Source organism: Hyperolius riggenbachi, chromosome 5 (assembly GCF_040937935.1).
Source record: "Hyperolius riggenbachi isolate aHypRig1 chromosome 5, aHypRig1.pri, whole genome shotgun sequence".
Taxonomy (NCBI): Eukaryota; Metazoa; Chordata; class Amphibia; order Anura; family Hyperoliidae; genus Hyperolius; species Hyperolius riggenbachi.
Genome location: NC_090650.1, coordinates 386,011,378 through 386,037,040, shown reverse-complemented (window position 1 = coordinate 386,037,040; position 25,663 = coordinate 386,011,378). Strand labels below are relative to the sequence as shown.

The following is a 25,663-nucleotide window of genomic DNA, read 5'->3' as shown; positions in this document are numbered from 1 at the left end:
TGCAGTTTTGGAGGTGTCTGAGGCAAGTGAAGCTGGGCAGGATGATTATGATGATGACGATGATATGGATGCCACGTGGGATCCTAAGAGACAAGATGACCAAGGGGATTGTTCAGAGGGGGAGTCAGAGAGGAGTAGTAGGAGACGAGTTCCTGAAAGAAGCAGGGGGAGCTCATCATCAGAAACAGCTGGTGGCAATGTCCGGCGCCATGTATTGCCACCTATGGACAGCCAGCCAACATGCCCCTCAACGTCAGCTGCTGATGCCACCATAGTGCCATCACCCCAGGGGGGCTCAGGGGTTTGGAAATGTTTTTATGTGTCTGCCTCAGATCAGAGCAATGCCATCTGTTCTCTCTGCCTCCAAAAATTGAGCCATGGAAAGGCAAACACCCACGTAGGGACAACTGCCTTATGAAGGCACATACAGAAAAGGCACAAACTGCAATGGGAAGAGCACCTGAGCAAAAGCAGCACACAAAAGAAAAGCCACCCTCCTTCTCCAGCCGTTTTCTCCTGTCATACTCACCGGCCTGGTTCCCTCCAGCGTCTTCGCGGGCGCGTCCTTACACGCGCGCGCGCGGGCACGCTGGGATTTGTAGTCCCTGTAAACTGTCATGGCGCGCGCGGCGCAGTGCGCGCATTGGGTTGCGCGCATGCGCACGTAGGGCCGCGCGCACGCGCACTCCTCGCTGCGCCCTGCGCACACGCGCAGGCGCTAATTTTGGCGCCCATTTGCTCTATTTAAACAGGCCTGCCCTTTAGTCCAGTGCTGTTTGTTCATACAGCGTGTGCCCAGTGAACCTGTTATTGTACTGATTGTTTTCCTGGTATTGACCCTTGGCTTGTGACCTCGACTACTCCTGTCTGCTGCCCGTCTCGATCCCTGGCTTGTCTCTCCGCTATTGACCGTCTGCTGCCTGCCTCGACCTCCGGCCTGTCCCTGACCATTCTGATCTCCGCCTGCCCTGACCTTGGCTTGTCTTGACCCTGAGTACGCCTGTACCTGGCTCTCCACACTGAGACGTCACCTGTTCTCCAACCCACTGGGGATTATCCTGAGCGCAACCTGGTGGGCACTAGGCAGCGAAGTTCCATTTCCCCCTCCTGGGGTAGTAGTCCTGCTTCCCCCTCAAGGGGTCGTGGGTGAAGACCCGTGGTCACTTAGACTCTGCGCTTGGGTGGTCCATATCATAGTGGGGTGGTCAACAGCTCTTCCCGCAACCTAACAGTAACAAACAGCCAAGATGGACGGCTCTGGAGAGCGATCACCGTTTGATGCCCTCTGTGATCTGGTACAACAATTGACTGTGTCGGTGCAGCTGGTTCAGAGGGACTGCACCGAGATACGTGGCCAGTTTGCCAATCTACAGGCCCCTGCGGCTGCCGCTGTTCCTGCTCCTGCTCCAGCTCCTGCCGCTGCTCCTGTTCTGCCACCCGCTAATCCTGAGCCACTGGCTCCTGAACCCAAGTTGCCGCTGCCTGAATGCTTCTCTGGGGACCCAAGCAAATTCAGACTGTTTAGGAGTGCCTGCTACCTGCACTTCTCCTTGTTACCTCGCACCTTTGCCAATGAGAATGTTCGCGTTGGAGCTATCATCTCTCTGCTCCAAGGGGAACCACAGGCCTGGGCCCTTCGTCTGGTGGAACAGAGTCATGTCTGTCTGCAAGATTCCACATCCTTCTTCGAAGCAATGGCAGAACTTTATGACGACCCTAGCAAAGGAGCCTCAGCTGATGCCGCCATACGCGCTCTTCGGCAGGGTCGCAGGACGGTGGAGGAGTATGTCCTGGAATTCCGTCGCTGGTCTGGCGACTTAGACTGGAACGACTCAGTACTCAAGTCACAGTTCCGTCTGGGCCTTTCTGAGACTGTCAAAGATGAGCTTGCTCGGGTGGGGATCCCAGCCACCCTCAAGGACCTCATCCAGCTCGCTATCCAGATTGACCGGCGCTTAAGAGAGAGACGTCAGGAAAGAGCTGGAATCTCTCGCAGTTCCTGGTTTCCTCCAGCTCCAGCGCTGCCTCCAGTTGCTCCCGCTGCCTCCAACTTCCCATCCATGGATGAACCTGAACCCATGCAGTTGGGCCTTGCCCGACCTTCCTTGTCCCCTGAGGAAAGACAACGTCGTCGAGCCGCCAACCTCTGTCTATACTGTGGGGCTTCTGGACACTTTCGTCAGGATTGTCCCGTTCGTCCTCTAAGTAAGCCTGATTCCATCCATTCCTTGGAACTTCATAGTCCCTTGGCTTCAGCGGCTCACATCCCTCTTTCTCTCCTTCTACAGGGTCCCAGAGGAAAGAACATTAACCTTGGAGCCATCATCGACTCAGGGGCTTGTTCCTGCTTTTTAGACCTTCATCTGGCCCAACAACTCCAATTACCTATCCGCCAGAAGAATAAGCCTCTACTCATTCAACTTGCTGATGGGTCATCTATCCATTCCGGACCAGTCACACTAGAGACTTTTCCTCTGCTGATCACCATCAAAGATGATCATCAAGAGTACCTCTGCTTTGACCTGATTCCCTCTCCTCTGTTTCCTGCCATCCTGGGAATGCCTTGGCTTAAGAGCCACAACCCTTTGATTAACTGGATCTCCGGGGAAGTCTCTTTCAACTCCCCCTACTGTTCTCGCTTCTGCTTTCCAAGGGTAGGCCGCCTGCTCTGTACCAGCTTTGAAAAGGCCACTCTGGTTCCAGCCGTCTATCACGACTACCTAGACGTGTTTGATAAGAAAGGGGCTGATTCCTTGCCGCCACACTGTATCTACGACTGCCCCATAAACTTACAGCCTGGAGCGACCATTCCTTATGGCAGAATTTATCCTCTCTCTGAACCGGAGTCACTGGTCCTTAAGGAATACATTGAGGAGAACCTTAAGAAAGGATTCATCAGACCCTCTACTTCTCCAGCCGGTGCCGGAATCTTCTTCGTGGAGAAAAAAGACGGTTCCCTCAGGCCTTGCATAGACTATAGAGCTCTTAATGTTATTACTACTAAGGACCGCTACCCGCTACCCCTGATGTCTGAATTGTTCCAAAGATTGCGGTCTGCGAAGGTCTTCACCAAGCTAGATCTAAGAGGAGCCTATAATCTGGTACGAATCCGTGAAGGGGATGAGTGGAAAACGGCCTTCAGATCCCGTTACGGCCACTTTGAGTACCTGGTCATGCCCTTCGGCCTCTGTAATGCCCCTGCAACCTTCCAACGTTTTATTAATGATGTGTTAAGAGACTTCATTGATGACTTCCTTGTTGTCTACTTAGACGATATCCTGATCTTCTCATCGTCCTTGGAGGAACATCGGGTCCATGTAAAAAGGGTTCTTTCCCGGCTACGCACACATGAACTATATGCTAAACCAGAAAAGTGCGAGTTTGAACAGGATAACATTCAGTTCCTGGGCTTCCTAATCTCTGCTGAGGGAATAGAGATGGATCCTAACAAGGTGTCCGCTATCCTGAACTGGCCGGAGCCTTCTGACCGTAAGGGGGTGCAACGATTTATCGGTTTTGCCAACTTCTACAGGAGATTCATAAAGAACTTTTCTAAAATTGTTGCCCCCATCACACGACTAACCAAGACCAACCTTCCGTTTAAGTGGACACCTGAAGCCCAGTCTGCCTTCAAGGATCTAAAGACTCTGTTCACTTCTGCTCCTATTCTCCGACATGCGGATCCATCTCAAGCTTTCGTGTTGGAGGTAGACGCTTCAGAAACTGCAGTAGGGGCCATTCTCTCACAACGGTTTGGCCCCAAAGCCCTTCTTCATCCTACAGCTTTCTTTTCCCGGAAACTTAGTTCTTCTGAGAAGAATTACGATGTTGCTGATAGGGAACTTCTGGCCATTAAAGCGGCTCTTGAAGAATGGCGTTATCTGCTGGAGGGAGCGACGCATCCCATCCTGATCTTCACTGACCACAAGAACCTGGAGTATTTGCGTTCTGCGAAGAGACTGAAGCCTCGTCAAGCCCGCTGGGCCTTGTTCTTCTCCAGGTTCAACTTCCATCTGACCTTCCGTCCTGGATCCAAGAACTCCAAAGCAGATGCTCTCTCTCGCATGTTTAACCTCTTGAGGACTGCAGTGCTAAACCCCCCTAGTGACCAGGCCATTTTAAGCAAAATGTGCCACTGCAGCTTTAAGGCTAAGCTGCAGATCTGCACAACACAGCACACACGTGATTTCCCCCCCCTTTTCTCCCCACCAACAGAGCTCTCTGTTGGTGGGGTCTGATCGCCCCCAGATTGTTTTTTTTTTTGTTTACAAATATTTTTGTTTCTTTTTTTATTAAAAAAAGCGTGTTCTTTTAAATCTATTCCCTCCCTCCCTCCCTCCCTCCTTCCCCACAGCCAGCCAATTGTGGCGATCGGCTGTCATAGGCTTCTGCCTATGAGAGCCGATCGCTCTCCAGTGTCCCAGGGGGACAGCCGTGTCACATGGCTGTCCCCAGTACAGCGCTGCTGCCGATCGCAGCGCTGTACGGGTAAATAGACGGCGATCACGCCGTCTATCAGTCTCCCGAGCGGCAATAGCCGCTCGGAGACTGAAGAGGGGGCGGAGCTCCGCCCTCCGAGAATGAGATGCGCGCGCAGCGTGCGCGCGATCTCATTCAAAACAGAGCCCCAGGACTTTACGCCAATTGGCGTTAGGCGGTCCTGGGGCTGCCGCCGCGGCCACGCCTACCGGCGTGACGCGGTCGGCAAGAGGTTAATGAGGGTAGTGCCACCAACCGTACTTCTGACACTATCCTTTCCGCCAATTACTTTCTTCTTCTACAACCTGAACTGTTGGAGCAAATCAAACAAGTCATCGCTACAGTACCTGCACAGGAAGTCCCTTCAAGTCTGGTTTTTAGTGACGGTCTGTTTCTTCATGGGGACAAGGTTTTTATTCCTACTGCTCTTCGTCAGGAAGTTCTGGCCAACTGTCATGACAGCAAGTTGGCGGGACATTTTGGAATTACCCGAACCCGGAAACTCCTCCAGAGAAGCTTTTGGTGGCCAACTCTCCCTAAAGACTGTAAACACTTTGTACTTTCGTGTGAAACCTGCGCAAGATCAAAAAGTTCCAGAACTAGGCCTTGGGGTCTTCTTAATCCATTGTCCGTTCCTGAGCGTCCTTGGGACAAGATAGCTATGGACTTTATAGTCGACCTCCCACCTTCCCAAGGATTTACTGCCATCCTGGTGGTAGTCGACCGCTTTACCAAGATGGCTCACTTCATTCCTTTGAAGGGTGTTCCTTCTGCCGCTACAACCACCCAGATGTTCCTAAAAGAAATCGTCCGTCTCCACGGCCTCCCTTCCGAGATTGTTTCTGACAGGGGGTCTCAGTTTACCTCCAGATTCTGGAAAGAACTCTGTAAACTCCTGAACATCAAGTCCTGCCTCTCGTCTGGGTACCATCCACAAAGCAACGGCCAGACTGAGAGGACCAACCAGACGCTTGAACAATACTTACGTTGCTTCTCTTCTGCCTCCCAAGATGACTGGTCCTCCCTTCTAGCCACAGCTGAGTTTGCCTACAACAACTCTGTGCATGCCGCCACTAAGATGTCGCCATTCTTTGCCAACTTTGCCTATCATCCTGTATACCTACCTGGAGTGGTGCCCGAGTCCTCGGTTCCCACCGTTCAAGACAGACTTAACTTGATAACAGAGAATTTTAAGAAACTACAGTCCATTCTGCTGGAATCCCAAGAAAAGTCTAAATGGTGGGCAGACAAGAAACGGGGGGAGAGCCCTAGTTTCGCTCCAGGCAGGGGCGTAGCAATAGGGGGTGCAGAGGTAGCGACCGTATCGGGGCCCTTGGGCCAGAGGGGCCCCGAAGGGTCCACCCTCTATCACAGTATTAGCTCTCTATTGGTCCTGTGCGGGTAATAATCATGTCTATAGATGCTTTGAATAGTAATAATCCTTAACAAGCTGTTCCCCATCCTCTTCTTGCACCTCTGACACTGGAGTTGTCATTGGCAGGTTTTGGTGCGCCATATCAATTGTTATGTATAAAGTGCTTGGGGGGCCCCCATGTAAAACTTGCACCGGGGCCCACAGCTCCTTAGCTACGCCACTGGCTCCAGGTGACATGGTATGGCTATCCACTAATAATCTACGCCTCTGTTGCCCCTCTAAGAAGTTGGGACCCAAGTTTGTGGGTCCTTTCCCCATAGACAAAGTTATCAACCCCGTGGCATACAGGTTGAAACTCCCTAGCTCTATGAGTATACATCCGGTTTTTCATGTGTCATGTTTAAAGAAGGTCATTCCTGATAAGTTTAATCGCTCTGCTGTTCCTCCTCCTCCTGTGTTGCTTGATGGGCAGGAGGAGTACGAGGTAGAGAAGATTCTAGATTGCAGGAGAAGAGGAAGATCTTTTCAGTACCTGGTTAAGTGGAAGGGTTTTGGGGTTGAGGAAAATTCCTGGGAACACGTGCAGAACTTACATGCACCTAGGTTAATTAAAATATTTCACTCCAAGTTTCCTGAGAAACCGTATCCTGGAGGCACCCGGAGGTTGCCCCTGGGGGGGGGGGGGCAATGTCATACTCACCGGCCTGGTTCCCTCCAGCGTCTTCGCGGGCGCGTCCTTACACGCGCGCGCGCGCGGGCACGCTGGGATTTGTAGTCCCTGTAAACTGTCATGGCGGTGCGCTTGCACGGTGCGCGCATGCGCACGTAGGGCCGCGCGCACGCGCACTCCTCGCTGCGCGCTGCGCACACGCGCAGGCGCTAATTTTGGCGCCCATTTGCTCTATTTAAACAGGCCTGCCCTTTAGTCCAGTGCTGTTTGTTCATACAGCGTGTGCCCAGTGAACCTGTTATTGTACTGATTGTTTTCCTGGTATTGACCCTTGGCTTGTGACCTCGACTACTCCTGTCTGCTGCCCGTCTCGATCCCTGGCTTGTCTCTCCGCTATTGACCGTCTGCTGCCTGCCTCGACCTCCGGCCTGTCCCTGACCATTCTGATCTCCGCCTGCCCTGACCTTGGCTTGTCTTGACCCTGAGTACGCCTGTACCTGGCTCTCCACACTGAGACGTCACCTGTTCTCCAACCCACTGGGGATTATCCTGAGCGCAACCTGGTGGGCACTAGGCAGCGAAGTTCCATTTCCCCCTCCTGGGGTAGTGGTCCTGCTTCCCCCTCAAGGGGTCGTGGGTGAAGACCCGTGGTCACTTAGACTCTGCGCTTGGGTGGTCCGTAACATAGTGGGGTGGTCAACAGCTCTTCCCGCAACCTAACATCTCCCTTGCACCTTCACAGCCACCCTCCTCCACTCTGCCTCTGACCTTGAGTAGTTCCTGCTCCTCTGCCCACAGCAGCCAGGTGTCTGTAAAGGAAATTTTTGAGCGGAAGAAGCCAATTTCTGCCAGTCACCCCCTTGCTCGGCATCTGACAGCTGGCTTGGCGGAACTGTTAGCTCACCAGCTGTTACCATACCAGCTGGTGGACTCTGAGGCCTTCCGTAAATTTGAGGCCATTGGGACACCGCAGTGGAAGATACTAGGCCGCAATCATTTCTCTAAAAAGGCGATACCCAAACTGTACCGTGAAGTTGAGAGGCAAGTGGTGTCGTCTCTGGCACACAGCGTTGGGTCAAGGGTCCACCTGACCACGGATGCCTGGTCTGCCAAGCACGGTCAGGGCAGGTACATTACTTACACAGCCCATTGGGTCAACCTGGTGACCGATGGCAAGCAAGGAGTACATGGCTGTGCAGTGGAACTTGTGACACTTTCACGGCTTGCAGGCAGGCCTCCTGCCATCTCCTTTTCATTGTCGTCCTCCTCCTCCTCCTTGGCTAAGTTTCAGTTCAACTCTACTGATGCTGCAATCTCCTCTTCAGCTACACAGCCCCAGCTCCCCAGGGCCTATGCTGCATGCCAGGTACGACGGTGTCACGCCATCTTAGACATGTCTTGCCTCAAAGCGGAGAGTCACACTGGAGCAGCTCTCCTGGCTGCTCTTAACAAACAGGTGGATCAGTGGCTGACCCTGCACCAGCTGGACATCTTCAACGTGGTGTGTGTCAACGGCAACAATCTGATTTCCGCTTTGAATTTGGGAAAGCTGACACATGTACGCTGCATGGCACATGTGCTGAATCTAGTCATTCAAAGATTTGTGTCAAAGTACCCAGGCTTAGAGGACGTCCTGAAGCAGTCCAGGAAAGTGTGTGGGCATTTCAGGCGGTCTTAAACGGCCATGGCAGACTTTGCCGAGATTCAGCGGAGAAACAAGTTGCTAGTGAGACGTCTGATTTGCAATAGCCAGACTCGCTGGAATTCGACCCTCCTTATGTTCTCTCGCCTGCTAGAAAGAGGAGAAAGCCATCACCAAGAACCTCTACAACTACAGTAAAAGGACACACTCTGGGGAGATGGGGATGTTCTGGCCTAACAACTGGATACTGATGCGAAATGCATGCAGGCTCATGCAGCCGATTGAGCAGGTGACCAACCTGGTGAGTCGCAGTGAAGGCAGCATCAGCAACTTGATCCCGTACGCTTACTTCCTGGAGCATGCCGTGCGTAGAGTGGTGGATCAAGCTGTGGAGGAACATGAACAGGAACAGTTACAGGAGGAAGCGTTGTGGGATCAGTTCTCATCAGAACCAGATGTTTCCTCAACATCTGCGGCAGCACAGAGGGGGGAGGAGGAGGAGTCAGACGCAGATGATGAGGAAGGTGTTTCTTTGGAGGAGGAGGCGGCGGCGGCAGAAGAACAACTGCAGCAGGCGTCACAGGGGGCTTGTGCTGCTCAACGTTCCTGTGGTATTGTTCGTGGCTGGGGGGAGGAGGAGGACTTACCTGACGTCACTGAGGAAGAGCAAGAGGAGATGGATAGTACGTCTGGATCCAACTTTGTGCAGATGGCATCTTTCATGCTGTCCAGCCTGTTGAGGGACCCCCGTATAAAAAAAACTCAAGGGGAATGAGCTGTACTGGGTGGCCACGCTACTAGACCCTCGGTATAGGCACAAAGTGGCGAAGATGTTTCCAAATTGGCAGAAGGCAGAAAGGATGCAGCACTTGAAGAATAAGCTGGCAACTATGCTTTAAAATGCGTTTAAGGGTGATGCCACAGCACAACGCAATAAAGGTACCACTGCCAGTAATCCTTCTCCCATGTTCACGCAGGCAAGGTCAGGACGCTCCAGCGATCTCATGGTGATGTCGGACATGCGGACATTCTTTAGTCCAACGCCTCGCCTTAGCCGGATCCACCCTCCACCAACGCCTGGACCGGCAGGTAGCCGACTACCTGGCCTTAAGTGTGGATGTAGACACTATGAGCAGCGATGAACCCCTTGGACTACTGGGTGCGCAGGCTTGACCTGTAGCCAGAGCTGTCCAATTTGCCATCTAACTTCTGTCTTGCCCTGCCTCAAGCGTCCTGTCAAAAAGGACCTTCAGCGCAGCAGTAGGCATTGTCACTGAGAAGAGAAGTCGCCTAAGTCACAAAAGTGTTCAGTACCTCACCTTTATCAAAATGAACGAGGCATGAATCCCGAAGGGCTACTGCCCGCCCGAAGACTAAGTCAGTCCCCACACGCAGCATCTCTGCCTGCACGCCGTGTGACTGCCTGCCCCAACATTAAGTCGCTCCCCACACAGCACCTCTGCCTGCAGGCCACTTGACTGCCTTCTCCGCCACCACCAACAGGGTCCAGGACTCCAGGTGGATTCCTGAATTTTTAAGGCCGGCGCTATACTAATATTTCTGGTGCGTGTACATGCCTGCCTAATTTTTATGGCTGCACTGCAGCTGCAACAACAAAACGAAAGGCATGTTCATGTGCCAATTCCCCTTCATGATCATTACCTTGTGAAGGGGCTTACGTATCACAATGAAGCAGTGACCAACGGCTATATGAGTGTCTTGGGGGGGGTGGGGGGCTGGGGGGTTGGCGGCACACCCAAGATAATAAGGTCGTTGCTTACTTGCTTCATTGTGAACAGACCAAATTTGATCATCTGCACAGTCACTGTTGTTCTATCATTGAGCTACCACAGCTCGGCGACCATATGGGCTTGAAAACTGCCACGGCCTGCACTCTCGCCATGGTGCGCACCAGGCCAGCACGGTGGTCACTACGCAAACAGCTGTTTGCGATGGTTACACAGTGAGTTTGGTGTGTCAGTGTGAAGCAGAACTCTAATTATACTCCCTGATTGATGTATAAACATGCAAGATGTTTTAAAGCACTTTAGGCCTGCAATTTAGCATTCAGTGTGATTTCTGCCCTTAAAACGCTTCTTCAAATCCAGATTTTTCCCTAGGACTTTTGGCGTCTATCCCACTCATCCATGCAAAAACTCAGATGTTAGACCCCTTGAAACATGTTTTCCATCACTTTTGTGGCCAGCATAAGGGTTTCTAGTCTTCAAAGTTCACCTCCCCATTGAAGTCTATTGCAGTTTGCAAAACTTTGCGCGAACCGAACTTTTGCGGAAGTTCGCGTTCACGGTTTTGCGAACCGAAAATCGTAGGTTCGGGCCATCTCTACACATAACACAGGTGAAAGATAAAACTGTTTGACAGGTGAACTATCCTGTAAGTTTTAAGCCTGTTCTGTGACAGCGCATTAATTTTCAGTGTTTGTTCTCAGAGAAAGCCGAAGTTCACATGGATGACTGACAATGGTGCATTCACCACCTGTCAGCTGATCTAATGTGACATCCTTGCATTTGCAGGTGGATGGAGGCATCAGGGGGTGAGATGCTTAAACATGCCCATATCAATTCACTGCTGTGTGAGTGAGCAGCGATAAGTTACCATTGCTGTGAAGTCTTGTGCTTGTGGTGAAATAAGCTAGTGATCCCACCAGGGCCCCTGGACAAGAGGGGCTCATCAGGGGCCCTGCTTCAGATGCTCTATATTGGTGCTATGCTGATAATGAACACCTATATATGTGCTTTTAATAGTGATAATCATTAAGGAACATTGCCTACCCCTGCTTAAAGGGATACTGTAGGGGGGTCAGGGGAAAATGAGTTGAACTTACCCGGGGCTTCTAACGGTCCCCCGCAGACATCCTGTGTTGGCGCAGCCACTCCCCGATGCTCCGGCCCCGCCTCCAGTTCACTTCTGGAATTTCTGACTTTAAAGTCAGAAAACCACTGCGCCTGTGTTGCCGTGTCCTCGATCCCGCTGATGTCATCAAGAGCGCACAGCGCAGGCCCAGTATGGTCGGTGTCTGCGCAGTACACTCCTGGTCACATCAGCGGGAGCGAGGACACGGGCGTGCAGGCGCAGTGGTTTTCTGACTTTAAAGTCAGAAATTCCAGAAGTGAACTGGAGGCGGGGCCGGAGCATCGGTGAGTGGCTGCGCCAACACAGGGTGTCTGCAGGGGACCATTAGAAGCCCCGGGTAAGTTCAGCTCATTTTCCCCCGACCCCCCTACAGTATCCCTTTAACCCTCTCTGACACTGCAGCTGCCCTTGGCCGGTTGTGGTGCTCCATATCAATTCTTATGTGTAAAGCGCTTGAGGGGGCCCAATATAAAACTTGCACTGGTGTCCATAGCTGCTTAGCCACAACACAGCCTAAAACTAAAGTGTTTATATTGCTTTGCCCACAGGTAAGATCTTCAAAGGAACCAAGAACCACTTCTTTCCCTGCAGTTTGTCCTGGTTTTGAATAGCTATAGGAGCTGCCATGTTCCCCTTCTAGCTGCCCATTATTTATCCGGTGAAATTGTGAAGATAGCATCTGTGGCTTCTCTAAACACTTTAAATCATAGTGGTTTATTTCTAAACCCCCCCCCCCCCCCCACTGCTGATTAAAGCTTTTTATTTGCTCTCTGCTAATGTGTGCAATAAATTAATTAAATCAGTCCTCATCTGGCTGACATTTCTGCAGTTGAGTAGGCCTTGGATGTAGAGTAATAAAGGCCTCTGGTAAGCTTTTTAATGTGAAAAGAAGAGTTAAAATTGACATTTTTTAAATAATGAGCCACATCATTAGTATGCATTTTTAAAGTGCTATTGAGTCCTCACTTCGGCAGGACATATACTAAAATTGAATGTGCTACTGAGGTGCCCTGGGTTCTAAAAATGTTGCTTGGTTCACTTTAAAGTGTACCTGATGCGCAGGGGGGGTAACTACAAATACTTACCAAAGAAGAGTGAAGCCTCTGGATCCTATAGAGGCTTCACACGCTATTCTCCAATCCCCTGCTGTTGAGCACTTGTTGCAATGAATGTCATAGCCGCACTCCTCTTCAGACTTGGGCGGAGCCGTACTGCATCATATTTGCTCGCAGGAGTGCTGCATGGCCATGCTCTAGCCAGAAGAGGCGCGTCGCCCTGATGTTCTGGAGGGTCCAGGGCAGTAACAGAGGTCCTAAGGACAGCATGGGAAGCTGAGGATCCATATTCTTTCCCCTCCTTAGGTAAGTATTTGATTTTTCACCAGAGGTTTGCCTTGGGTTTGCTTTAACTACCTAACGACCGCTACATGCCAATGGGCGTGAACCCGGCGGCAGCCCCAGGACCGTCTTACACCGATTGGCATCACGTCCTGGAGTTGCAGTTTAGCAGGAAACGTGTGCGCGCATTTCCTGTGATCGCAGCTGGCAGACTGTTTTTAGCCGAAAGGGGAATAAAAAACCTCTTCGTTTACCTTTGCGATCTCCTGCAGCGCTGTATGGGGGACACTCGGCTGTTCCTCAGAGCAGCTGGGGAATGAAGCCCTCTCATAGGCTGATGCCTATGAGAGACGGGGAAGAGGACTGATTTCCATCCAGAGCCAGTTTAGGACGGGGAAGGAGGGAGGGAGGGAGGGAGGGCACAGCCAGGGGCGTAACAATAAACCTTGCAAGGGATTCAGCTGCAGGGTGGCCCAAAAGCTGCAGGGGGCCCAGTGGGGGGAGGAGTTTCTTTTTCTTGTCCTTAGAGACTGACAACTAAGGGTATGGAGAAAAAAAAATCTGCTCTCTACACAATTTTTCTAATGACTGCATTTGCTCAGTCACTCACTGATAAGGAATCATACAAAGTTTTGCAGACACAGATTTGTAGACAGTCCCTATTCAGTGTTCAGCATGGTCAAGGGGGCCCCCATCCAAAGTTTTGCAGGGGGGCCCAATGAGTTCTAGTTACGCCACTGGGCAAAGCCTTTCTTTTTTTAATGAAATAAAAAAAAAAAAACAATATCGCAGCAGCTATCAGAGACCTCCTAAAGAGTGTCCTATTAAGGACAAGAAAAGGAGGAAAAATTCATTTGTGTGGTAAGTGTTATGGCTGTGCAGCACGCTGACAAAGCTGCACAGCCCTGTATTGTGAAAAATGGCCTGGTCACTAGGGGGGTGTAAGCCTGTGGTCCTGAAGTGGTTAAAGAGAAACTGTAACTCAGGATTGAACTTCATTCCATTCAGTAGCTGATACCCCCTTTCCCACGAGAAGTCTTTACCTTTTGTCGACTAGGTCATCAGGGGCGACTGTTTGGCTAATACTGTGGTAAAACCCCTCCCGCACTGTGGAAGCCTTGTTGCATTACAGGAAATAAGGGGTGTTTCCAGCTGCCAAATAACCAGTATTTCGCCCTGTGCATATGTGTATCTATAAAGAAAAACAACCTTTTAGCCAATTGCATTGTTAGGGGGTTTGGTTATAGATATGGCAGTTGCTGCTGTCTGTTTTTTTCATGTCTGCCAGTAGTAAAGATGATTACACGCAGGCTGATTGTGGATCAAACAACATGAACAAATTACATGGTGAATATCAGTCATTTCTTGATCTCTCTTCTGTTGTTTAACTTTGCAATGTATGGATTTACTTTTTTTTTTCCTTTTTCGCTAAAGTTAAATACTTTCTCTTGATTACAGACAATGCTGAGTTATTATCAGAGAGAACGTATAATATTGGAGGAACACACATGGAGTTTGGTTAATATATTCTTACCAGCCCCTGCTGCTTGTGAAATTACACATTTTACTGTACATTCTGCTGTTTTGCTATTACGCTGTTTTTCATATTAAAGATTATTTAATGCCAATTCTCTGCTATATTATTGTTCAGAGTGTTAAAGCAAAGTACTAATCCATTCCAGTAATAAAAGGAAACTCCGGCACGGATCCTCAAACAACCTCATATTCCTGACCCTACAGGAGAATAAAACACTAAAGAGCGTGTAGAGAGATTTATTTATTTATCTTGGTTTAATGCCAGTAACATTTTACGTAATCATGTTTTCCACCCTAAATAAGGGGACATTAAATATAGCAAATAAAAATCTAATATTGTTGTCCAAAATAATAGTTCAAGATTGTCTCAGGCACAAATCTAGTAGTTACAGACAGGTGTCCCCTGATGTCACTGACAATGTCGTTAGTGATCTGTTATGTTGGATCAATAACAACAGCATTGTTGTAGGACCTGCAGTGGGTTCATGCTAGCTCTCCCCCCTCCCATTTCCATAGAACAAAACAGACAGACTGTTTTGCCGAGAGATGGGCAGCGACACGTCTCTATAAAGTGATTGTTTCTTAACTGTTGTGATCTAAGATAATCACAAGAAATCACAGATAAGTAACACTAATCTTGCAAATTTGTACACCGACACAAATGGATGCAAGGTAGGTACGGCAGAGTCCCCATTATCCAAAATTCAGGCAGCCTTAAATCTCAACTAGCCTGAGGGTTTACGGGGACCTCTTTTGGGGGGCTTCCTTTGGGTGCTGGCAGGCTTTAAAATACTTACGGAAGCTCCGCCGATGTCTGTCAGTCTCCCTGAACCTCCACACGGGCTCCCAGTGGCTTCCAGTATCTGTGTACGGAAGGCGGTGTGTCACATGACCTGATGCAGGTCAGCTGACACTCCGACTTCTGTGCACTGGTGAAGGCGGAAAGCTGCTCAGAGCCTGCGAGGAGGTTCAGGGAGACTGCCACACCACATCGCTGGAGCCTTGGTAAGTTTGTGCTATTTCCCCCGGGGTGCAGCTGCTTCTGAGCAATGAGAGAGCTTGGGGCTCTGTTCATGCTGCTCCCCTTTCATGAGGACATGGGGGGCCTACTCACGGTGCCCCTGGTAATACACAAAATGTGTAAATGTGTGTGAAAAGATCCAGCACCTGCATAGCACCCCCTAAAATGTTTTCCTTGAGTCGCCGCTGACTATTTGTGTCTCCAGTACAGTGCTTTGGACGCCATCTTCCCGTAGCCCTGCTCTCTGCCTGTCAGCACAGGAGTTTCATAGTCGCTGGCTGCTGGAAGATGATTGGGGGAGCTGAGCGCCGGGAGAGGAGTCTTCGCGTGTGAGTAAATGCTTTTTTTTTTTTTTTTTTTTTTTACAGGTGCAGCCCCAGGGCTACGGGGCTATTAACCACTTGATGCCCAGCCTTTACCCCCCCTTAAGGACCAGCGCTGTTTTTGCTGATCTGTGCTGGGTGGGCTCTACAGCCCCCAGCACAGATCAAACACCAGGCAGAGCGACCAGATCGCCCCCCTTTTTTCCCCACTAGGGGGATCATGTGCTGGGGGGGTCTGATCGCTCCTACCTGCGTGTGGCTGGTGGGGGGGGCACCTCAAAGCCCCCTCCACCGCAGGATTCCCCCTCTCCCTCTCCTCCCTCCCTTCCCCGGAGATCGGAGGCTGCACAGGAACGGATCTGTCCTGTGCAGCCTCTAACAGGCTCCTCCTGTCATGTGACAGCGATCCCCGGCCGCTGATTGGCCGGGGATCGCTGATCATGTACAACGCTGCTACTGTTAGTAACGTTGTACAAATGTAAACAAGGCGGATTATTTCCGTTTGTGTTTACATTTAGCCTGCCAGCCGCGATCGGCGGCCCGCAGGCTATTCACGGAGCCCCCCGCCGTGAATTGACAGGAAGCAGCCGCTCGCGCGAGTGGCTGCTTTCTGATTAATTAGCCTGCAGCCGCTGGTCCTGCAGCTGCCACTTTGCCGACGCGCGGTATGAGTGCGCGGTCGGGAAGTGGTTAAGGGTAACTAATGCAAAGGGAGAGGGGAGAGGAGCCTTACTTAGGAGTATTTTCTGGTGAAACGCTGCATACATTATGATTATTTTCTAGGGAACCATTGCTGCATTACGATTATTTTCTGGTGAAACATTGCTGCATTACGATTTTTTTCTGGCGAAACATTGCTGCATTACGATTATTTTCTGGTGAAACATTGTGGCATTATGATTATTTTCTGGTGAAACGCTACCCACATTACGATTATTTTCTGGTGAAACATTGCTGCATTATGATTATTTTCTGGTGAAACATTGCTGCATTACGATTATTTTCTGGTGAAACATTGCTGCATTACGATTATTTTCTGGTGAAACATTGCTACATTATGATTATTTTCTAGTAAAACATTGCTGCATTACGATTATTTTCTGGTGAAACATTGCTACATTATGATTATTTTCTAGTAAAACATTGCTGCATTACGATTATTTTCTGGTGAAACATTGCTACATTATGATTATTTTCTAGTAAAACATTGCTGCATTACGATTATTTAGTATAGTATAGAGGTATAGAGAAATCCATTCTAAGTACAGTAAAACCCCCTTTATCCAGAACTCAGTTAACGAGAAGTCTCAAGCAACCAGAAGCAAATTGTTGCCTTGCAGAAGGCATACGGCTACTTTTACACCTCTTTACTGTACAGTTATAAACCTCTGTTACATCAAGTTAAGTCTGTCCTTTGTTCTAATTTGTCTTTAATTACTGTATTTCCACATTAATAAGTTTTTGGTAAGTATACAGTGTGGGATCTAGTACTGTTTTTTAGCTAGACCTATTTTTAAAATTGACTCTCAAGCAACCAGAAACTACACTTATCCTGCATACCTTTGGTGCCAGATAATGGGGTTTTTACTGTCATTCACTCAGTTTACTCTTCTACTACATAGATTTGGTAAGATTGTACAATCAAGATTGTATCATAAGTGGGCGCCTTTAGACTTTATGTGTGCTATAATTTGACAAAGGTATAAATTAATAAATTGCATAACTCTTTCCACCATACTGAAAGAGAACCCAAGGTGGGTTTGAAGAATATTATCTGCATACAGAGGCTGGATCTGCCTATACAGCCCAGCCTCTGTTGCTATCCCAAACCCCCCTAAGGTCCCCCTGCACTCTGCAATCCCTCATAAATCACAGCCACGCTGCTGACAAACAGCTTGTCAGAGCTGGCTGTGTTTATCTCTATAGTGCCAGTCTGCTGCTCTCCCCGCCTCCTGCAGAACTCCAGTCCCCGCCTGCATCCCTTCCCTCCCTGCTGATTGGAGGGAAGGGACGGGGCAGGGACCGGAGCTATGCAGGAGGCGGGGGAGCAGCTGAGACTGACACTACAGATGTAAACACAGCCTCACAGCACAGCTGTGATTTATGAGGGATTGCAGAGTGCAGGGGGAGCTTAGTGGGGTTTGGGATAGCAACAGAGGCTGGGCTGTATAGGCAGATCCAGCCTCTGTATGCAGATAACATTCTTTAAACACACCTCGGGTTCTCTTTAAGTAATTCATTCATTCCAAACTTTCCAGACATGCAGTGCAGAACTATGCTGAATGTAACGACCTACAGTTATGTTTGTTTTTATAAGGCCCCTTGCACACTGCGTCGCACAGCGGTACTCTGCAAGGGCTTGCACAGTTCACGCGATGTGGCACAATGAAAGTACCAAAGTCGTCGCAATGCCAATGCAAAGGCTGCAGCGTGTGACCGCATAATCTGTGCCTACCACAATGAGCGACACAGGCAGTGCGCACAACGGGAGCACAGCACACATTCGGGGACTGATGGGAATCCTAGTGACATACTTCCTGCCCAGCAGGAAGTAATCGTCACTAACCAGGGGGCGGACCTATGCATATGACCCTGTTGCCGCACGCCGCATCACTTCTATCCAGTCAGGGCTGGTTCTAGACTTTTTGCCGCCTGAGGCAAACTTTTGATGACACCATAGGCAGTATAATTGCCCCAGTATAGGTAGCCTGGAGGGGGTAGCAGCCAGAAAGGGGTGCAGCGGGCACAGCGGCAGGGAGGGGGCTCGGACCCCGCTCCCTCACCTGGGTCCCCCCATCCATTCTCCCCCTTCAGCTATGAGCGCAACGTGTCCCAGTGTGTCAGACAGCAGGCGGGTGAAGTAATTACTCACCTCTTCATTCCGCATTAAAGCATGCGTACCACCGCTCATCACTTATTGCAATGCCGCCCACTGTGTACACCACCCACAGCCAAGTGGGCGCCGCCTCCCACTTTCACCGCCTATGGAACCTGCCTCACCCCGCCTCATGGGCGGCCCGGGGCTGTATCCAGTGTAAGACCAGCCTGAAGGCAAAACCTTGCTTTATATATGCTTGGCTAATTAAAATGTCCCTCACCAATGGCAATATAGTTCCTCACAGTGGTGTAGGGATCACCATAGCAGCCATAGTCAAATGGGGGCTCAGTGGCAATGGCTGGTAGTGATAATAGGGTCATCAGTGGCCCTCCTGAGGAGCAGAGTAATGTAAGCAGAGCAAAGGAGAGAAGTTATCTATATTGGGGCTACCTAATACTGAGGATCCACTCACCAGTTGCGTACCTAGGGCATTTGACACCCGGTGCTGGGTATTATAAGACACCCCCCCCCCCCCCCCAAAAAAAAAAGTAAGGGGGGCAAAAACCGGCTGGTGCTGGCGCCGCAGCAAAAAAATGGGCGTGGCCATGACCGGATGAGGGCGGAGCTAACTAATTTACCGTGAACCCGGGTGAGAGTGATATGGAGGCTGCCATATTTATTTCCTTTTAAACAATACTAGTTGCCTGCCAGGCCTGCTGATCTATTTGGCTGCAGTAGTGAACTGAATCACACCAGAAACAAGCATGCTTGTTCAGGGTCTATGGTTGAAAGAATTAGAGGCAGAGGACCAGCACGCCAGCCAGGCAACTGGTATTGCTTAAAAGGAGATAAATATGGCAGCCTCAATATTATTCTCACCTCGGGTTCCCTTTAAAAGTGCAACGCAAAGACAGTGGACCCAAGTTTTGGTGACCCTTTCCCCAGAAAATTCACATACTTGTGCAGGTTTTCTCAAGAAAATACACGTAATGTGTGCAGATTTGCCCAGAGAATGCATTCAATCATGTCGGCAGATTTGCCCAGAGAATACGTTCAATCATGTCGGCAGATTTGCCCAGAAAATACATGCAATCATGTCGGCAGATTTGCCCAGAAAATACATGCAATCATGTCGGCAGATTTGCCCAGAAAATACATGCAATCATGTCGGCAGATTTGCCCAGAAAATACATGCAATCATGTCGGCAGATTTGCCCAGAAAATACATGCAATCATGTCGGCAGATTTGCCCAGAAAATACATGCAATCATGTCGGCAGATTTGCCCAGAAAATACATGCAATCGTGTGGCAGACCTGTCCAGAAAACACTTCAATCGTGTAGCAGACCTGGTCAGAACATAAACAATACACCTGGCTGCTAATATAAATAAAAAAAAAAACTAAAAAAAATGTACTCACCTGCAGCAGAGCTCCTGTTCCGGCCTTCGTCCGGTGCGCAGCTCCCACGATCCTCTGCAGCCAGCAACTGAAACTCCCAAAGTCTCCAGAGCAGGGCTTCGGACATTTTACTATAGCCCTGCTCTGCCGCTGCGGTGAACTGACACGGCATCTATTAGATGCCGAAAGTCAATTCACGCTGGGGGGTGCTTGGAGAATTTTAGGGGGTGTTTCAGCACCCAAAGCACCCCCCCCCCCCCGGTGCCACCACTGCCCCCAGTATAGGTAGCTAGCAGTTGCCCTCAGTATAGGTAGTAGCTAGTTGCCCCCAGTGAAGGTAGTATAGATGCCCCCAGGATAGGCAGCATAGCTGCTGCCCCCAATGTAGGTAGTGTTGCTGGCCCCAGTGTAGCTAATATAGTGGCCCCCGTACAGCTGCCCTCCAGTATAGGTAGTATAGTGGCCCCCATAGTTGCCCCCAGTATAGCTAGTATAGTGACCCCCCAGGCCCCCAGTGTAGCTAGTATAGTGGCCCACGTATATCTGCCTCCATATAGTGGCCCCAGTATAGCTAGTATAGAGACCCCTGGCCCAGTGTAGCTAGTATAGTGGCCCTCCGTATAGCTGCCTCCATATAGTGGCCCCCAATTTAGGTAGTATAGTGGCCCCCAGTTTAGGTAGTATAGTGGCCCCCAGTTTAGGTAGTATAGTGGCCCCCAATTTAGGTAGTATAGTGACCCCCAGTTTAGGAAGTATAGTGGCCCCCAGTTTAGGAAGTATAGTGGCCCCCCTCAGTGTAGGTAGTATAGTGCCCCCCGTAGTGTAGCTAGAAGGAGGGGTGACAGCAGGGATAGCGGTGGGGAGGGGGGGGGACATATCCCCCCTCCCTCACCTGGGTCCCCTCCTTCTGCCTATCTCCCCCCCCAAAATTCGGGCAGCGGGCAGCAAACAAGGCGAGCAGGCAGGCGCGGAGAATACTCACGTTACTTCCGCGTATCAACCTGGAACGCTGCGTCGCCGTCACGTGCCTCTACTGCGCCTCCAATCATTGGAGGCGCAGAAGAGGCACGTGACGGCACGTGACGGCGACGCAGCGTTCCAGGCTGATACGCGGAAATGACGTGAGTATTCTCCGCGCCCGCCTGCTCGCTGCCCACTGCCGCTGCCCGCATTTTGGGGGAGAAGAGAGGCAGAAGGAGGGGACCCAGGTGAGGGAGGGGGGGATATGTCCCCCCCTCCCCGCCGCTATCCCTGCCGTCACCCCTCCTCCTAGCGCTGCTCTTCCCCTCCTGGCTCCTGTCAGTCCGGATCTATGGGGGGTCGTGGCGACACCCCCTGGCTGTCTGGCACCTGGTGCGCCACGCCCCCCTGCGCCCTGTGGTAGGAACGCCACTGCCACTCACCTTCCTGATGTTCCCCCGGCAATCGGCGCTCCCCTCCGGCATTCCTGCTCACTCTGATGTAAGTGTTGGGTCCCGGCTTGATGACGCCATCAAGCCGCGACCCAGAACTTAACGGCAGTGCGAGCGAGGATGCAGGCCAGAGCGGAGGGGGCTAGAGCTGCTCATCGCTGGAGCCTGGGAGGTCAGTAAAGGCTGCTGCTAATACGGGGTACACCGGGCTACACAGGGGACACCGTACCCAACAATACTGGGGATCCAGCTACCTGACACCCGCCCCCCCATGTAAAAATTGCCGGGTTAGGCAGCCAGTCTCCAAAGGGTTAAAATGTTGAGCTGTTTTGAGGTGTGCAATACTTTCTTTCCTGACTTACTGTAAGACCCTCTGATTATCCATAATGGGGAGCTACCTAATACTGGGGGTACCTTTAACTACCTTTAGTGCGGAGCACTTCTGGCTAACTATACTGGGAGGCTACCTAATACTGGGGTTACCACTGGCTACTATTACTAATACTCGGGGGTTGCCTAATTCTGGGGAGTACCTCTGGCTAGCTAAAACTGCTGTGTGTAGGAGGGCACAAGGGGGGCCCCAACCAATATTTTGCTATGGGATCCCATGGTTTCTAGCTACGCCCCTTGTTCCTCAGTAGCCACTTCTCTCACTGGTCATAACTGGACCCTCTGTGCTGCTGGGCCTCAGAGTAGAGGCACAGCCTGATAAAACATTTGTTGCTGCTCCTAGTAGCAGAAGGAATGCAGCATTAAAAACACAACATTCTCCTCAATCATTCCCTTTTAACAACCCGGCCTCTCTTCCCAGCTCTGTTATTCCAAGCGTTTGTCCTGTAACAGTGCAAATGACGAAGGAAGAAAAACATCGGGAATGTGATGGATGCAAAGTGGGTTTTATTGCTAGAGATGTTTAAATTCTAGCATGTCAGCGAACAGGATTAACAAAGCAGGGCTTTCTTCTCTTAAAAAGCAAGGTATTAATCATCTCCCACTTCTGAGACACTGCCAGCTTCATAATATCCATAGACGCAGTTTCACTTTTGCGATACTGCCATTTGTCAGTTGAAATAATTATAGTCATTGAATTAAAGCACATTTACCCGCAACCTTTCTTCTCTCAGAAGTCTAGAATTGAAGCATGTGCGAGGGAGAGGGATAGGGGCCTGCAGCTATGGAAACGGCTGATAGGTATCAATGCTTTATCAGGGTGGGTAATGAGTCTCGGAGTGTGATGAAATGTTTTACGGCTGTTTTGTCAAGATCTGCCTGGCCTGTGTGGAGCCGCGGAGAGAAATGTATTTTAGCAGCGTGCGTAAAGAACATCAAAGATCACATAAAGCCAATTCACACTAAACACCAGTCATGTCAGCTGAAAGGGTCTGATACTCATGAAATAATACTTAAAGGGGCACTATGGCAAAAAATAAAAAAAATGTAAAATATGTGCAAACATAGACAAATAAGAAGTATGTTTTTTCCAGATTAAAATGAGTCATAAATTACTTTTCTCCTATGTTGCTGTCACTTACAGTTAGGTAGTAAAAATGTAACAGAAGCGGCAGGTTTTAGACTAGTCCATCTCTTCATAGGGGATTCTCAGCAAGGCTTGTATTCTTTATAAAGATATTCCCCTAAAATAATTTAAACAATGATGCTGGCCAGCTTCCCTGCTCGCTACACAGTTTTTTGGCAGTTGGACAGAGCAACTGCCATTCACTAAGTGCTTTTGAAAATAAATAAATCCCTGAGAATCCCCATGAAGAGATTGACTAGTCCAAAGCCTGTCGCTTCTTTCAGATTTCTACTACCTACTGTAAGTGACAGCAACATAGGAGAAAAGTAATTGATGGCTCATTTATTTTACTCTGTAAAAATTGTACTTCTTATTTGTATACGTTTGCACATATTTTACATTTGAAAAATTTTCACCATGGTGCCCCTTTAAGTTAAAGGGAACCTAAACTGACCTGTAAAAAAGGAGTTTTTTACCTGGGGCTTCTACTGGCCAGTCCTGTGCCCGCGCCATCACACAACAATACTTTGGTCCCCGATTGTGCTCCCGTTGCTTGGAGCTTCTTGCGCAGTACAGGAAAATCTCTCCTGCGCATGGTAAGGACGCTCCCGGCGATGGGGAGCATGATCGAGGACGCGCTCGGCCAGGGCTGCGCAGGCGCAGTTGCCATTGACCGCCTGAGTTGAAGAGATCTAAACTGAGATGCAGCAGGAGAACGGAGGATCATTCAGTGGCGGTGCAGGCACAGGGTGGCTGCAGGGGGCCAGTAGAAGCCCCAGGTAAGTGAAACTCGTTTTTTAAAGGTCAGTTTAGATTCCCTTTAAAGGAAACTTGAGATCATAAATATGGGTGTGTTTATTCTTACCTGGGGCTTAGCCATAGACCCTGAAAAAGCATGCAGCAGATCAGGTGACTGAAGTTTGACTGCATTTGCTGCATGCTTGTTCCAGGTGTGTGATTCAGACACTACCGACGCATGAAAGGTCAGCAGGATGCCAGGCAACTGGTATTCTTTAAAAAAGGAAATAAATAAGGCAACCTCTATCTCTCTCTCACTTCAGTTGTCCCTCATGCTAGGTACTCACGTTGCGCTTTTGCGGTGGATAGACGCGTTCGATTGATAATTTCCATCATGTCCGATATAATGTTGGATCGTTTTACCGCTCGATTTCTCACAGAAGTGAATGGAAATTGATAAGAAAAGATAAAAGGATTGAGTGGTAAATCGAGTGGAAAATGAATCGAAAATTGATCGAACGGGAAATCGACCGAAAAAACGCATTGTGTGTACCCAGCATAACAGGCTTATACACACGCTCAACAAAAGTCTTTTAAATGTACAATTATCAAACAACTTTTGTTGCTGATAAGACGCAGCTCAAATCAATCCAACAGTTGGAGTGTCTTACCAGTTTTTTGAACAATAGCAAACAACTTTTTTGGTTTGTTTCAACAACAAAAGTTGTTTGATGATTGTGCATTTAAAAGACTTTTGTTGAGCGTGTATATAAGCCTTAAAGAGAAACCGTGACCAAGAATTGAACTTCATCCCAATCAGTAGCTGATACCCCCTTTTACATGAGAAATCTATTCCTTTTCACAAACGGATCATCAGGGGGCTCTGTATGGCTGAAATTGTGGTGAAACTCCTCCCACAAGAAACTCTGAGGACTACCTCGTTGCATTGTGGGAAATAGCTGTTTACAGCTGTTTCCAACTGCCAAAAAATCAGGCAGCAGCTACTTCCAGTGACATCACCTGCCAGGAGTAAAAATGTCCCCTAGTGATAAATGTCAGAATGTAAATCAGGGAGAGGAAAGATTTTACAATGGGCAATCACTGACTAAATCATTTACAGTGGGATGCAAAAGTTTGGGCAACCTTGTGAATTGTCATGATTTTCCTGTATAAATCGTTGGTTGTGAGAATGAGAAATGTCAGTTAAATATATCATATAGGAGACACCCAGTGATATTTGAGAAGTGAAATGAAGTTTATTGGATTTACAGAAAGTGTGCAATAATTGTTTAAACAAAATTAGGCAGGTGCATAAATTTGGGCACCGCAAAAAATAAATGAAATCAATATTTAGTAGATCCTCCATTTGCAGAAATTACAGCTTCTAAACGCTTCCTGTAGGTTCCAATGAGAGTCTGGATTCTGGTTGAAGGTATGTTGGACCATTCCTCTTTAGAAAACATCTCTAGTTCATTCAGGTTTGATGGCTTCCGAGCATGGACTGCTCTCTTTAACTTGCACCACAGACTTTCAATTATATTCAGGTCTGGGGACTGAGATGGCCATTCCAGAACGTTGTACTTGTTCCTCTGCATGAATGCCTTAGTGGATTTTGAGCAGTGTTTAGGGTTGTTGTCTTGTTGAAAGACCCAGCCCCGGCGCAGCTTTAGCTTTGTCACTGTTTCCTGGACATTGAGCTCCATAATCTGCTGATACTGAGTGGAATCTATGCGTCCCTCAACTTTGACAATATTCCCAGTCCCTGCACTGGCCACACCGCCCCACAGCATGGACCACCACCATATTTTACTGTAGGTACCAGGTGTTTTTATTGAAATGCGGTGTTCTTTTTCCTCCATGCATAACGCCCCTTGTTATGCCCAAATGACTCAATTTTAGTTTCATCAGTCCACAGCACCTTATTCCAAAATTAAGCTGGCTTGTCCAAATGGGCTTTAGCATACCTCAAGCGCCTCTGTTTGTGCTGTGGGCAGAGAAAAGGCTTCCTCTGCATCATTCTCACATACAGCATCTCCTTGTGTAAAGTGGTTGAACGATTCACAGTGACTCCATCTGCAGCAAGATGATGTAGTAGGTCTTTGGTGCTGGTCTGTGGGTTGACTCTGACTGTTCTCACCATTTGTCGCTTCTGTTTATCCAAGATTTTTATTGGTCTGCCACTTTACGCCTTAACTTGAACTGAGCCTGTGGTCTTCCATTTCCTCAATATGTCCCTAACTGTGGAAACAGACAGCTGAAATCTCTGAGACAGCTTTCTGTATCCTTCCCCTAAACCATGATGGTGAACAGTCTTTGTCTTTACGTTATTTGAGAGTTGTTTTGAAACCCCCATGTTGCTACTCTTCAGAGAAAATTAAAAGTGGAGGGAAACTTACAATTGACCCCCTTAAGCTATTCTAATGTGTTCTGGCTTACTGCAGCACTTTCTACTATCACAGTCTCTGTAATAAATCTATGTATCTTTCCCCTGTCAGACTTGTAAGCCTGTGTCTGGAAGGCTGC

The 25,663-nt window shown here is 49.2% G+C and overlaps 1 protein-coding gene and 1 long non-coding RNA gene across 2 annotated transcripts in view; one reads left to right on the top strand and one right to left on the bottom strand.

Annotated features, from left to right (window-relative positions):
• Positions 1-14,005, top strand: part of LOC137517833 (uncharacterized) — a 60,426-nt gene extending 46,421 nt beyond the window's left edge. The window contains exon 2 of the long non-coding RNA XR_011020685.1: positions 13,836-14,005. This is a non-coding gene — a long non-coding RNA (uncharacterized lncRNA). The remainder of the gene's footprint in view (positions 1-13,835) is intronic.
• LOC137517834 (uncharacterized) overlaps positions 1-25,663 on the bottom strand; it is a 317,340-nt gene that overhangs the window by 252,175 nt on the left and 39,502 nt on the right. The gene's annotated exons all lie outside the window — the stretch shown is intronic.